The sequence below is a fragment of the Calidris pugnax genome, unplaced genomic scaffold (assembly GCF_001431845.1).
Source record: "Calidris pugnax isolate Ruff unplaced genomic scaffold, ASM143184v1 scaffold70, whole genome shotgun sequence".
In the NCBI taxonomy this organism is placed as follows: Eukaryota; Metazoa; Chordata; class Aves; order Charadriiformes; family Scolopacidae; genus Calidris; species Calidris pugnax.
The window spans coordinates 5,801,691-5,815,981 of record NW_015090862.1 but is presented as its reverse complement, the minus strand read 5'-3'; the positions used below and the strand labels follow the sequence as shown (position 1 = coordinate 5,815,981).

General features: G+C 40.1%; 1 protein-coding gene and 1 long non-coding RNA gene across 7 annotated transcripts in view; one reads left to right on the top strand and one right to left on the bottom strand.

The window, feature by feature from the left end:
• LOC106889418 overlaps positions 1-6,393 on the bottom strand; it is a 36,665-nt gene extending 30,272 nt beyond the window's left edge. For both annotated transcript variants that reach the window (XR_001412307.1, XR_001412306.1), the window contains exon 1: positions 6,022-6,393. This is a non-coding gene — a long non-coding RNA (uncharacterized LOC106889418). The remainder of the gene's footprint in view (positions 1-6,021) is intronic.
• Positions 5,849-14,291, top strand: part of CGNL1 (cingulin-like 1) — a 62,787-nt gene continuing 54,344 nt past the window's right edge. The window contains exon 1 of one of the 5 annotated variants that reach the window (XM_014944362.1): positions 5,849-5,955. The gene's annotated coding sequence lies outside the window, so the exon portion shown is untranslated. The other 4 variants (XM_014944361.1, XM_014944357.1, XM_014944360.1 and 1 more) reach the window with 4 other exon arrangements.

Here is a 14,291-nt window from a genome sequence, read left to right as displayed (position 1 = left end):
TTTTGATCAATAGTACATTTTAAAACATAAAAATATTAATTTTGTTCTTATGTGCTATCTTCCTTGGTACAGTAGGTATGTGTTAAAATGTCTGCATACCCTAAACAAAGATAATATTCAATATACATTGTAAACAAAAGAAAGCTACCTAAATTAAGGTAAGAGATTTTAAATAAAGATTTCTGAGGGAGCCAGAATATATTCTGTTCCCAGGATGTAGTTTTTGGATGCCAATCTTAAGAATTTAGGCCTTAATTTTGCAATTACTTATGTGTTAGATTAAATACATCAAAAATGTTTACATTTGCTTAGCATAACACACCCACATGTTATTTCAGGATGAGAGAAAGGATTGTTAAGCTACTCAGACAGTTTCTGTATTATCTTGCCAAAATATATAGTTTGGGTTTCAGCACAGCACATACTGTATTCTTTTTTTTTTTTGTGATTAAATGTTTTGTCTACTTAGATTGTAAAGCATTTTTTGTTATGGATCTATATCTGCATAGAGCTCTACAATGCCTAGTACAATGTCCTAATATTGAGGGTGTTATGAGAAAATAGATAAGAGCAATACTTTTTAAGAGTTACATGCATAAAGAGCATAGAAGACATTTAATTACTTCACTACTATTTCTGTGATAAACTAATCAATGTTTACGTTCACAATGACTGTAACAATGCACCCTTCAAGCTTTCTTCAAGTGAATATATTGACAATGCCAACAAATTACCAACTTACAGAGACTCAGTCCACGTTACTCCCAAAACCCCAATTTGTTCCTCCAGCATGGGCACTGCCGAATCCTACCAGACTGGCCTTCACCAAGAGCAGCTAAGACAACCACAGCGGAGGAGCTAACAGTTACAGTGGTTTCTGGAACTTTAATGTAGATGCCCTTTGTAGTACCTAGGATTTCTTAAGGCTCTTCTTGGAAAAACTTATTTTGTTATTGCAAGGATTACTTGAATAAGGCTAGTGGGAGCAAGCCTGTGTTGTAAAGGTGAAGCAAGAAATGTGGATATAGTCCACATAGAGTTGTTCCAAGAAGAATGTGAGATCAGAAAGTCTTGTGCCCAGATATAGAACAGTGTCCAAAATCCTCAATTAAAGTTCATATCTGTACTAATTATTCATTTAATTACTACACTATATATTTTTTGTTAAATGAATATTGAAACTATCATATTATATGTGATTGAACTCTGTTTTGCATGTCTTTTCCCCTCAACAGATTTTAAAATCAATGGTATCTTCACTTGATCTCACCTTGTACCTTTGAATACTGTATTTCATTCTTGATTTCTATGTACATAAGTAATTAATAATTACATGGTCTTATATTCAGTAGAAAGAGTATTTGTAAACTTGAGCTAACAACAATAAAATTAAGTTCTATAGAAGACAAGTTACAGTTTAAATCTTTATCTCCTGACTTTTTCCTTACCGTGGATTAGCTAACATAAAGTAAAAACAGGTATTCTCTCCTGTTGAAGACATCTGAAAACATTCATCTCTTGTTCTGCAATTTCACCTGTTATTTTATACTTTTCATTTACCACATCTTATTCTCCTGCTATGTAAATATGTCCTTGAACAGCTACCCTAATGGCTGGGATTATTCAATCTTTTTTAGAATACTGTTACACACCCCTCCACATTCTCTGGGTTAGAGGGAAACCAGTGGTCTGGGTTGTATCAGCAGTACCCTACGTGTTTGACAGCTGTGCATGGGAGAATAAGAGATGACAAATGTAAAAGACACGGGCTACCCCCAAAAAGAAAAAGGAGAGAGAGGGGAGGGGGGGAAGAAAAAAGGCCACTATGAAAAGAGGATGAAAAAAAAAATCAGAGAGGCGAAAAATGGAGGACCTCACTTCCTGGTTCACTGTCTTTTGAGCAAAAAACAGAGGTGATACATTAAAATGCATCTGGTAAAGAGTGTAAAATTAAATTTCATCAAATAACACAAATCCTCCTCTGAGAGTAAATTCAGACCACAGTAAAGGTAATATCTAAAATAGAACTGTTACTCGGTGTTCTATGATAGCCACAGTGGCCTGACTCTAATTAAAGGGTACTTTCTCATGTTTATATAACTCAAAAGGGCTTTGTTAAGTTTGTTAAAATGGTTGAGATACAGATATAATTTTAGAATCAAATCTGTAAACACTCTGCTTAAGATAAAATGTTTTGAGAGAACAAGTCAGTGAAAATAATGGTAGAGACTAGAAAGAAGACCTGAATTTTGAAGATTGTGTTTCTTGAAATAAGGAATAGATAAAAATGTACATTCCTTACTGAATACAGTAATAACAGGGATAATTTTGTTATTTCTTAAGCAACAGACATCTAGTCTATTATAATAATTTGAGAAAATTTGCAATATATGGTAAAAGAGGAACCAGAAACAGTGTTTCAAAGTAATTATATACTGTGAGAATGACCCCCCCCAGCCGCCCTTTGATTATTGGATCAGATCCTTTCCTTGCAAGGGAATCAGGGGACTTTTAAAAGTGTCAGAATTCTGTTCAATGTGTAGTTGAACAGGAAGAGATAGAGATGCACCTTGCTATAGCACTAACAAACTAAGCTTTCGATACAGTCTGACTCAATGCAAAAGGAGAGCCGAATTTAGGGAGTGCTGCTCAGTACCCACGGTGTGCTGGAGTAGCCAGCAGCTGGAATTCATCTACAGCACAAGCTGCCGGGGCATTACTCTTTGTTTTTGCTTTAGCTGCATGCTCCATTTTGCATTGTATTTCACAACTGCCTTATAATACCCCGCCTGGACAGAGAGACATTAATCATGGTGTTGAGCAGTTCTGTAAACAAGGACCAAAGCCCTCATTTAAAGGAGAGGAAGAGAAAAATAGGTGGAGAGGGGTGGGAAAGGAAATGGTAGCCTGCACTGAGATGGTATTCTGTGTATGACCTCACTCTGTCTTCAGTGCAATTTTAGCTTATTGCTGTGTTTGTATGCATTCCTTCAAAAAATTCTTACCTCACTGGACAACTTTGTATTCTTGCAGTATTCCAGCTGGACTATGGGTCTTAGTGAACAAAGTCTTAATGTTTGTAGCATTATTATACCAAGTACTTCTAAAACTCATGTTTAGAATATGCCAAACATCTGTAAGAAGCTGTTTGACAAAATGTTTGATCTAAACTACAGTTTTCATGAAAATTTAAAAGCTCAAATTAAACTTTCCTCAAAGGCTCATAGAAGTGTAGGATAGAGTTCTGAGTCAAAATCCAGTCAAAGCTCTCCTTTTCAGTCTGAAATGCTCACAGCCAACACAAGAGTTTTAGCAATTGTTCTAATCCCACCTTATTTTCACTTAGATTTACTTTTTATTCTTTAATACAAAAAATAAAACAAGAGAATAGTTTTCTAAGTAGTCTAATGCTGAGTATGTCAGATACCAATTGCATTGTCTCCTGAGCTGTTACTTGATAGGTAAATACATCATGAAAAAACTTCATTATATACTATATAGTAATGACTAGTAGTCATCATAGCCTGGTGGTTTTAGCAAGAAATTAATCTTTCATGTATCTTTCTGGTTTGCTTCCAAATGCAATGGAAATGTATTATTGTATAACATCAATTGACACCTGTTTTAATTAACATTGAACAATAACCCATAAATTATAGGTGTATATACCTCTTTAATGAAGCATTTTGTTTCCTATCAAGTTCAATTCCTTCACACCTTACAAAACTACGTATGAGGCTGAAAAAACTGTCAGCATATTTCTTCACACTGTAATAAAATATGGCCCTATATACGTGTGTCTGTGAGTTCAACTGAAAACTGTGCCACGTAGTTCATGTAACTCTGAGAAAAAAATAGTTCAATTACTTTGTTCTTTTTCCAATCCTTGTTTCTCAGTTCTACCAGTTAGAGGGGGTGGAGAGTAAACTTGTGCTTTCTGAAAACTACAGTGAAAGGAGCTAAGCAAACTATATAAATCTTCTAGTTAAACAGCTCTAAGATTAGTCGTGGCCTCTGTTTATGTGAAAAAATGTATATGAAAAGCAAATGTTACACGGCAAAATACGTGTAAGATTAAGTTAGCAACACACGTTTAAGCTGTTATGTCTCATGAGGGCTTTTCTGACAAGTCAACTTAATACTAAGGGCAGAAAAATCCATACATTATGATTTTTCTCTCAACAACCATTTTGAGGGAGAATGAATTTAGTGCATTATGTAGAGGTGTATCTTTCCACAACAGAAAACTTTATAGCCCCTGTCACACCTAACACTTCCATCCTCTCAGCAAAGGAAAACATCTGAAAACACCTCACTAGCTGGCTTTATGAACTGTTTATAATTTGTCCAATTCCTGCAGTTTATAATTCTTTATACTGATTAACCATCAGTATAGTATTTTATCACAAGCTGTCAGTGACTAATTCTGTCTCCTTGTTTTGCTTTTGACTGTTTCTTGTAGCTGTCAATAGATCTTTACGGAACACAGACTTAGAATACTAGAGAAATAAGTGCTTTTTAAAATTCTAAAAATGCACTTAATTTTCTGATGTATTGTAAATTCACGTGAATCTGCAAGCTAACTTTTTTTTCCCCAACAGAGAACCTAAAACTGGATACAGTGCCCCAGAAGTGTCAATATTGATGTTATATTGGGAACAGTAACTTTTCTGGTTGAACCTCTTGTTTATGCATCCTAATTAAGACAGGGGTCTTTTCTACAGAAAATCTGCATAATTAAACACAATACAATTCCATACAACAGTGTTTGCTAACTAGGCTTGTTTTGACAGATGTGTAACAAGTAGCAAAGCAGCTCTCACAGGAATTTGAGGAGCTGTGACCTCCAGCACAGATGGATTTGAAAAGAGGATGTGTGCCTATCCATATCCTGTAGAACAACTTTCTAAGTGTCTTTCATGGCTTATATACTATTTTTTCCTTTTTGTGTTCACTGCTCTGGATTTCTCTGTTGTAGACATAGACCCATCACTTTGTTGTGGGGGTTTTCCCCTGTATATTCACTATGATCTTTTTTCTAACAATGCTGCTTGTTTTACGTGGTTCAAATCTTGAGAACAAATTTTTGAGGGTGGAAGAAATTAGCTGAGGCCTGATTCCTGTGAGACGCTTATAGCCACTGCACGACACTTGTAAAACTCAAGCCCTTAGCACCTGGCTTTCCTTCGCAGGTGGGCCAGGGGAGAGGGCCATGCTGCAGTATGGCGGCCCTTTGGTTCTATCTATGCAGAATATTCTAGAAATCTGCGAACACCTGGCTGGGGTGCTTCAAGACATTGTGAAAATCGCCCAAAAGGCGGTGGATGGCCCAGAGCTGATCCTTACGTGGTTCTCCGAGCAGTGGGGCATGCCACACCGCGGCCCGGCTCCCAGCTCCTTCCCTCTTACCTCTACCACAGGTTCCAAACCGCGCCCGCCCTGCCCCGTCCCTCTGCTGCCTCAGCGCTTCCCCGCCGCCCCCGCAGGCCGACGGGCCGCGCTCGGGAGGGAAAACAAACCCGACTGTCGAGCGGGCTCGAGCTGACGGTACCTGGGCCCGGGGCTGGGCTGCTGCTTCACCGGATCGCTCTAGCCACCCCCTCTCGTCCTGGCACCCTTCGCCGCACCCTGAGCACAGGAGGAGCTGGGTGTCTTTCCCCTCTGTTTGCCGTTTACAGGCGACTGTCGAGGGGAGGGGGGGCCGTCCCGCCTGAGGAGACGGCGCGCGCCGCGCTCCCCCTCAGGGAGCCCAAGGGCGGGAAAGCGCCCCTCGCTCACCTGAGGGAGCGCCCCCCGCCTGACTCCTCCCCGGCAGGGCCCGGCCCCGGCCCCCCCCTCTCCCGCTGGAGGGGGCGGGCAGTCTGCCCTCAGCTCCGGTGGCGAGCGCAGCTGGCGGCGAGAGCGGCGCGGAGGTGAGCGGGAGCCCCTCTCAGAGGGCGAGGCGGCTTGGGACGGGTGAGGCGAGCGGCGGCGGCCGGGGTGTGGGAGGTCTGGGAGTCGAGGGGGAGAGGGGGGGCGTACCGCGTCGCCTACTTCTCCCCGCCGAGGTGGCCGGGCGGGCGGGCGCAGGGCGCGACCTGACCGGAGCGCGGTGGGCACAAGGGGACGTCGCTGTGTGGTGCCGTCAGGGGCTGCCGCGGCTGCGGAGGTGGCTCCCCGCGCTGAGGCGCCCTGGGTCGCCGGCTTTCCTCCTCCACCTCGCTCCGTTAAACACGCTCCTTTCCAAAGGCCGAGGACGCCGAGTCCTCCCGGGCGTGAGGAGGCGAGAACGCGGCTCTCCCTGCGCGGGGAGGCTGGCGGAGCGCCGGCCGTGCCGGGGCAGGCCTTCCCCCGAGCGCTCCCCGGGGCTGCGCTGGCGAGCGGCGGGCTGTGCCGCCCCCGGGGCGGGCGCACTGAACGGCGGAGAGGGGAGCGCTGCCAGCGGAGCGGAGAGGGAGTTGCCGGGAAAACAAACTCCGGTAAAACCTGACTATTTCGTAGTTTCTGTCGCGGCTGTAAGGAGCGGGGGCTCTTTTCCCAGGGTGCGTGCGTCGGCCGCGGCTGCCCCGCCGCTGGGGTTGGTTTCAGGTGAGCTCGCCCTGCCCGGGCCGCTGAGGGCCGGGTGACCCCCGGGGCCGGAGCCCTGGGCGGGACGGCGGGGAGGCCCCCCCCCCTCACACCGCGGGTCACCGAGAGCCCGGAGTGTCGGGGGCGCCGCGGCCGGCGGCCCGCAGGCATTCCTCCGGGGATTCCTGGCATTCCTGAGCTGAGGGCACTCTGACTTCTCATCTCCCTTTTATTCCGCGAATTAGCGAAAGGGTGTGTCCGTATTGTGTGTGTTCTTATCCATGGGAAAAGTTTGGAATGGCAGTTCAGCCATTTATTCTTCTTCCCAATTAACTTTGCATCTGATATAATTTATATCCCTCCCATATGATGACAACTTTATGGGGAGATCAGTGCTGCCATAAAACTTCTGTGGTGAGTTTGGATTAGCGTCTGCTTTTGAGAGGAGTACTTGTTACGTACAGCTTTTATCTTTCTCCTGTTTTATTCTGTAGCATGTAAGTACTTTAAAAAAATCACTGCAGTGTAGTTTGCATAATTTTCAAAGTAAAGATAAGATTTGTGTTATACCCATACAAATTTTGTAAATTCAGTGTCTAATGCTTATTCTGACAACTATCACGCGTCTTGTAGCTAAGCAACTCTTTATAGAACTGATTTTGACAGAAGTTTAAATTTTTTTAAAAAATGTAATTAAAACGACCAATCTGCTGATTACCTTTTAAAGGTGCTTTGCAACAACTTGTTTGACTAGCAGGTATATTTTCTGGAAATGTCGTTGTCGTTGGGTTGTCTCATTTTTTTCTCATGTTAGACCCAGAATGAATTCACTTATGCTCACACTGTGTACTAAGCCAGATGTGGTTACTGCTGATTAATATAAAAGTGTACCAAGTTGCTATAAGCTTTTTTTTAAATAATTAGAATGTTAGTTTGAATTCGGGTCTTTTGAGAAAAGATTATAAATGAAAATGAAAAACTTTTCATACAGTATTGGAATGTATCATTAGTAGTGTATAAGCAGCATGTTTTACAAAGGAGCTGAAGTTTGTCAGGTTGAGAAAAGCAATTTTACTGTTTTTTATTGTATGTTACTATTTTTGAGACATCGTCAGCTGTACTTCTTAAACAGAAAACCCTAAAATTAGAAAGCAGGATTTCTAATTTTTATTAAAATTTTTCTTAGGGTATTAAGATAATCTTTCACATAAGAGAAGATAATTGTTGTTAGTAGAATATTTTCTCAGTTTAATATCCACCTATATTTTTTAAAAAATGATGTGAGCTAAAGAAAAAACAGGTTTTGTATAAGATTTGAAGCACTGATATTTTTACATGTATCTATTTACATTTTAGAGGTGTTTTTGAAAGGTGTTAATCATTTGAAAAGAATTCCTAGTTGGTTTACATATACCTTGAGTTGCAACTGGCATTAGCTGTTTCTAAATCCCACTTCAGTGCAAATAAACACTAGAAAGGATTATTTTAGCAAATGTCAGTAATGTTATAACAGTAATGAAAAGGGAGGGCTTATCATTGCTAACCTGTTTGATTTGAGAATTTGTGGTGCTGTTTCAAAGGTCCTGTCTTCTCTGCGGGTGTACCACACAACTGTTTTTATTCTCAGTATCTGACTTAGTTGTATTTTGCTTTTAGATCTAATAAATGGGATGAGTGCTTAGGCTGCCTGAATTGTTTCCAAGCAAACAAGATTATTTTAATTTCTGTTAATTGCATTATTAGATCTCACTGTCACTAGTAAAATTGTCTGAGGATGCACTTGGGTTCCCCTGACAGGGTATGTATGGCGAATGTGGAATTTAATTCACTGCAAAAATGGTCTGTGGTGTATTCTGTGTAAGGAATTTTACCTTAATAAAAGGATGACAAAGTTGAAAAAAAGAATTTGTGACATTATTCTGTTCCTTCTTCTGGTTTACCTTGTGTAATAGGAAGTTGATCTTTCTGGGAGTATTGGTGAAACTGGTTTGTCTAGACTCTGCAATGTCATCTGAACTGTGTAGGTGAAATGGCATGACCTCAGACTCAAATTTTTAAGTCCTTTGTTATGGAGCAATGTGAGGTGAACATATGTTTATTTATTTTATTCAGCCTGAACCGTAGTGGGCAGGTTATTATTTGAAAATAGCTACCTAAGTATTTTGAGGCCAAATTATTCTGCTGATGTCAAAAATTAAACATAAGTCGACCAGCAGAGTTTAATTCTGCAGCCTGCTGGTTTACCTTTTCTGCTTTTTGAAGTCATAGTGAGGATGATGATGATGTCACCATTATCTGGCCTTTTTTACTGTGTTGATAATCTGAAAATGTGTGTATTAATACCAAGTGTGTGAGCCTGATCATCAAAACAATGTTCAGCCTACGGCAGTGTCTACCTGTGTTGATAGAGGGGAACTAGCCAGAATCTGGTCAAGATAACTGGTGCTAATGGATATCAGAGAAATGGCAATGAATGCTAAAATAATGGGCCATTTTCCCCACTTTTGCACTCTCTATGCAACTCTGAACAGCAGCAGAAATGATGGAGCTCCCTATTGCCCATGTATTCAGACAAAGCAGGCTTAAGAAATTTGTCTTCTTTCTTCTGTCTGCCCCGCTTCTTACATTTTTGCGGTAGGAGGAGATTATCTTCTACCTGATCAGTTCAGTGATATGATTCAGAGCCAGGCTTTACAAAGAACTACTCTCTACAGTGTAGGGATTAATGAAGGTGTCTTGAATGGCCGGGATGAGGTGAAGATGTTAGGATTTCTCCAGTTTTGTAGCTGGGTTTCAACTGCATACTGAGGAAGATAGTACTGACTTGATGCATCTTCAACTTAGGTTTGGCAGTTTTTTAAAACGTCTTGAATGCTGTGTTGGTAGGATGTGCAAAACCCCCCAAAAGGTTGGTTTTGTTGTTTCTGTCCTTGGCAAAAGAATGGAGAATCCTCCCACTGAGAATGCTACACCAGTAGGTTATTGTGTGAGGGAAGGTACTCCACGTGTTCAGGGACTGTTTATTCCAGGCATGTTTATCTGGAAACATTAGCACATTTCAGAAACGGCTTTGGCCTTGACTGCCTGAGTGGAGTTAAATCTAAATGGTAATAGTTTTCATTATAGCCAAGTATGAAAATTTAATGTTTAAACCTGAGAAATAACATGTTAGGAATGCATGTGCTAAAGATTTAGTGAAGTGGTAGTCATGGAGGCACTACTGTTTGGGATTAGAGCTCAGGGTATTTGCTGTGACCTTGTACCATCTCTGCCAACAGAGCTGGCAGCCTCCTTGAAGGAGTTTATCCAAATGTAGGCTTATAACCTTCTGTTTTATGTGAAATAGAGTGGATGACAAAATCCATAGACAAACATTGTTAAGTACGTAGTCTAGTTTTTCCATCAATGCCTTTAAATTTTTAGCCAAAAGAACTGGTTTAAACAGATCATTTTTTGTATTTCTGAGATGCATTAACCAAATTGACAGCATCAGATTTAAAATTACTATGCTATAACCTTTTCACATTCTACTTGATTTTGGTAAAGACAGAGAACAAGGAGCAATAAAGGTGACTGGAGAAACGTCTCGGAAAGCACCTTGACTTAAAAAAAACAACAGGGAGAGAGGTTGGTAAGACTGGAAGATGCCTCAGTTATTACCACAACAGCCCTTTTCTGTGAGGGTTCCCAGGCACTCTAGGAGTATTCCTGCCTTTCAGATAGCTGCATGACTCTCAGCAGTCTGAGCACGACAGGAGTTTGGCTCCAACCATTTGCAGAAGTTCATAATTATTTAGTTATATGTACATTACACACACCATTTTAATGTAGCTAAAACGTCATTATGGCAACTATATAAATATACTATGAAAAGGAGACTTGCTCGCTAAGCTGCCTGTGCTTACACACTCATATGCATGTATGTGTGTATGCGTAAACTCTCACAGGCACAGAAGCCTTATAAGCAGTTACCAGCCACTAGGAATGAGGAATGTTTCAACTCTATTTTAAATTCTGCTGAAATAGATCTCTAAGGGCTGTTGAAGTTTATTAGAATGGAAGATGTATTTTATGTACATAAAAACACCCAAAGGTGGGTAACGATTTGTGATCTATTTCAACCTAAAGTGCAACACAGAAGTGGTGGGTAAAATTTGAGCTTTTATATAGAGATGGGGCAATGTTTTCAGTGAAGCTCAGAAAATTTTGTTAGGCCTTGTTGAAACTGGCAATGGGTTGCCTCCATACAGTCATTTGCACACATTAACTGGTATATACAGGGACGAATGTTCAGCAGTAGCGGCCTTCATTTACAAGAACAATTGGCATGTAATGTTACATTATAATTCCACAAACACTTCAAGCCTCATAAAGAAGCAGCCCCACCTCTCTCATTTCCCCCCAGTAATTACGCTATTCCAGTGCGAAGGTGAGAAGAGTGGTGGTTTGTAGGAGCTGGTTAAACCTGTGCTCGGTGTACAGGCAGGGTCCACACCAGGCAGCTTTGGCTGCACAGGCTTCATAAGCCCTCCTAAGCGATGTATCTCCTGGTGGAGCAGTCTGGCACACTGTGAAGCTCCTTTCCTCTGGAGTTATCTAGCCTGTCTTTGCCACTCAGCTCTGCCTCTCAGACAGAGTGTGATGATATCATCTTGTCTCGTGGTGGTTGGGCTCTGGGCCTGCAGTTTGACTGTGTATTTAAATTTTAAAATGCACGGTTGAGTTAGTTGAAAGAAACTAGATGGGTGTGAAGCCAAGTGTTTAAAGAGTACAATGTAATTAAGATGAAGTTTAACAATAGAAAAATGGGAGCTGTAACCAGCTTGAATACACATGAAGCTGTGGCCTTGTGTTGGCTGTGTAAATATGACTTCTAAAGTCTATTCTATGTGTAGTTTTTGTACTTAAATACTTGATTCTCCATAGAAATTAACTGTTTCTCTGTGTCTTCATATAGATGAGACCTTGGTCTCTGCATGCAGTTGTACTCGTGTAGCTCATCCTTAATTTTATTTAGGAATAAGCTGTACTTACATAATGAAGGTTATGCTGGTTGCATCTGTTGTGTTGTTGTAACTGTAATTTCTGTAGATAACATTATATTTTTTGGGTTGGCAATACTGAGAAGAAGACCGAGTGATATGTCACATCTAAAGGCAAGGAATAATTTTTGGAGTAGGGGAACCTTATTTATTTATTTATTTATTTTAGATAACAATATAAATAATTTTGTGTTCTTGAAGCACTGGCAAAACTTTTTAACAAAGGTTGTCCCTAGTCTGTGTTGATTTCTTTGAGAAGGGCTTTCTGAGAGACTCTTTATTTTAACAAACTTGAGATTTTTGCCTAAGCCTCTAAAAATACGAACAGGATACTCTCTTCTATTTAAACAATAATGATATCATTGGGATGTATTAAGATAATTTCCTTTGGAACAAAATACAAAGTTTCTACGACTGACAATTGGAGGAAAATGTAGTGAAACAACATAGAATCTCTTGTGGAGTGAGTGTAATCATATCAGATGTTTGGATACAAACCAGCTATTGTATTTGAAGTCACAAACTGCTCTTAGAATCTCTAAGTATCCTTGTGTTACTCAGCTGTTGTTTCTGTCAATATTACAACAGATAATGAACATTTAGAATTTGATAAACTAGAAGAGAGTATATAAAATAAAATTTCCTCTTGATGACTCTATTACATATTTTTTTAACCTTCTTCTTTGCAAGTTGTCATAAAAATGAGGAAAATTTGAGTGTGATCCTATCTTGTATATAATTAACTCTGAGATAAGTATTTATAAAGTTTTGTTGTTTGCTTGCTTTTTGTATTTGAAGTTTATAAATGTTAATTGTACTCCAGTGGTGTCAGGATACTTAAAGTGTAAGTAGATAACCCCAGTAGACTGCATTCTGTTAGGAGCAAAAAAGACCTTGTACAGGTGTATATGAGCCTGTGTGGAAGAAGAAGCAGTATAGTGGTGTAAGGTATTCCTGTCCACATAAAGCTTGTACCCATGTAACTATTAATAAACAAATTTATCTCTTCATCTTCCAGTGACTTAACTAGTACCACGTATACAGGACCTGGGAGTAGTTGAGACAGATGACATGAATTAGTTACTTGGAACTGTATTTCAGGTACAGGTTGACTTCTGTTCTAGTTAATGTGCTTTTTGTCTCTGATTCTCTTTTGTTTATGGTTTGGGAGAATCTGGAAATTATTTACTTCGAGAAAGAAAAAGATTTTTAATAATGATACAAAATATATATTGCAGCGGTATTAGTTTAAAATATTACATGAAAAAATTGGGGATTTCTTAATATTTTTGTCACTAACAAAAATTAGTTCTTTAATTTCCAATTGGTAAGCAAGGTTAGTGGGTCATGGCATATTTCCTCTGAGGACAAATCCTGTAAAAGTGTGACTATGAATTCATACATAGCAGGTTAAGAAATTGGGATATATATTATGTCCTTGTCTTCGATCAAACGTAGACAATTTATGAGACCTGAGGATCTGCCAAAATGTCTTGTTGTTGACTTACAGCCATTGAAGCAGATTTTCCTTTTGAAAAAAAACCCAAGAAATAAACCAACAAAACCTGCTAGTTGTCACATAGCTCAAGCATTTGGCTGATCTGTCACATACTTTCATAGGACTAACAAGATGTTTTATATTTGAGACATTGAGACCTCCTCACACACAACATTTTTCAGCCAGAGGGAGTATGAACTAAGCTGTAAACAGGCAAACAGTATCTTTTGCTCTAACTGCTGTTAATGGTTCCTTCTTCTGACAGTCTTTATTAAATACAGTTCTCTTCCTCAAACCTGGACATCTTGAAAGGGTGGTTATTTATATTCTGTTTTATTGGCTGAGCATCTGAATCGGGTTTTTTAATATTTGGGCAGAACTGAAACTGAAGTCCTCATCTCTAAGGCAGCAATTCCAAGATTCATCCACTTTGCTATACTGTATTTCAGGAGAAATTGATAAAATTCTATGTGTAATCGACGCTAACCTAAGCATGGCAGTTTGCTTCTAACAACAGCTATGAAAGAAAAGTGTTATTTGGAATTTTCGTCCTGCAAGAAATTCTAACTTATCATCCCTAAACTGTCGTCTGAAATTGGAACAGAGAATGATTTTTTTCACAGAACAGAAATGAAAGTAATTGATTAAGAAATGTTGAAATACTCGCTTCTAAAATGTATTACTGTGATGGCATGCTTCCTTCTGTCCCCAGACCTCTCTGTCAGTCAGTGTTCCTGGCTGGACTTCATTTTTCATTATGCACCCAAAGCCATATGACTACCATATTTAATCACAACTTGGTCAAAGGGAAAAACCAGACCAAACCAACTATGTTGCTTGTATGGAAGGCACAGACCAGTGTGGAGGCTGGAATTCCTGCTTTCAAAGGGAGGCTTAATTGACCCAGTTGCAGCGTGGGTGTGTGGTCCTCCAGCATTTACTTCTCTACATGGGCACCATGCACACCTTAGACGGGCAGTAGGTATGAATTTCGTTGCAGGTAACAATGCAATGTTGGGTGTGCAGTCCTGGGACCATAATGGAATGCAGCAGGTAAAAACCTGGCCCTTTTCTCTTTGCACTGCATCAGTTAGTAATATAGATGCATGCAGGGACTCTATGAAGACTGTATCTAAGGTGGTAGATGGGATCTAGTAGTAGGTTTAGAAATAGCTTGTGCAGTTCAATTATTTGTAGTGGTTTTG